At 37.0% G+C, this 1,236-nt stretch overlaps 1 long non-coding RNA gene across 1 annotated transcript in view; it reads left to right on the top strand.

Moving 5' to 3' along the window:
• The window catches only part of LOC147344301 (uncharacterized), a 27,238-nt gene extending 26,567 nt beyond the window's left edge, over positions 1–671 (top strand). The window contains exon 3 of the long non-coding RNA XR_015155362.1: positions 55–671. This is a non-coding gene — a long non-coding RNA (uncharacterized LOC147344301). The remainder of the gene's footprint in view (positions 1–54) is intronic.
• Positions 672–1,236: the final 565 nt, after the last annotated feature.

Below are 1,236 nucleotides of genomic sequence, written 5' to 3'. Positions count from 1 at the left end.
ACTAAGTACATACAATTATAATTAAATAATCTTTTGTTTTCATCCCTCTTTTAGATCAATGCTTCTCTAAGTGGGACCTACAGTTATGTCCCAGATGAGTCAGTAAAAAGGCAGGAGCAAAGAACGCTGCTGCTATTTCCAGCCAGTCCCGGAAGGAGAGAGGAGGACTTATTCTCAGAAACTTACAGAATTCACTTCTGGGAACTTCTCCACTGCAGCTTAGAGGCCAAAGGTCAGCTGGGACAGAATGTGTTCCTAGAAGGTGTCCCAAGAGAGCTCACATCTACTAATTGGCCTGGATTTCTCATTTTCTTGAAACCTGTGCTTCTGCCTCAACCTGAGATGGTGTTTGGCTTAATCACCAGGTGAGCCTTTTTCTGTTTTTGTTACAAGTCGTGATTGGTGAAACTGTGGTCTTTGAAAAGTCTGAAAAACCAGCAGTTTTGCTTTTTGGTTTGGTATGGATTTGAAGAAATGCCCTTCACTGATTTTCTCTTAGGGAAGATTCCTTAACTCCCAGTAGCTTAGATTTTGTTGTCTTGAAGGATCTAAGGTAAATTCATGCAAATCAGTAGGGCCCCAGGTAAGTAGAGATTAGCAGGAAGTTTAGAGAAAAATAAGAAAAAGTTTTGCACCAAAAACTAGGGTAAATTATATGGTAAATTATATGGTAAAAATCCACAATCCTCTCCTTTGCCTTTTAAACATCCACAGCACATATCTAAAAACAAGTAACAACAATAACAACAGTTAAATATTTTTAGGGATACCTTAAAAAAAAGAAGGAAGCTCTTTGGAATTTGCTTGAATAAGCTTTAATCATGAATTGGGAGCCACCAAACAACTAATCAGGAAGTACATTGATGTATTTAAACACATTCCCATCAATGCACTTTCATAAGTTGTTTTGATTTAAGAAGATCATATTTTGACTTGAATTGCAGCTTTAATCTTTGTTAATAGAGTGAACAGTAATGGAGGGGTGTGGAAAAGAAAAAAATGAAAGTAAATGTTTTATGGCAAAGCCTCAAAAATACAAATAAAACATCATCAGTCTTAATTGTGTCAGTAAACTGACAAAATTCAGATTTGTCTAAAAGCTGTCAGGATGGTCCCTACCTGCTCTTCTTGCTAGGCGATGTTTTCAAACTCATCAGTTCCCATTTACCAGGAAAGAATTGCATTTTCGCTGGAATAAAAGCCCTAGAAGCTATAAAGGACTTGGTATGGATATGA

Source organism: Bos grunniens, chromosome 26 (genome assembly GCF_055505025.1).
Source record: "Bos grunniens cultivar Pamir isolate PY7600 chromosome 26, Bosgru_T2T1.0, whole genome shotgun sequence".
NCBI classification, from domain to species: Eukaryota; Metazoa; Chordata; class Mammalia; order Artiodactyla; family Bovidae; genus Bos; species Bos grunniens.
This window is presented reverse-complemented; position numbering and strand designations above follow the sequence as displayed.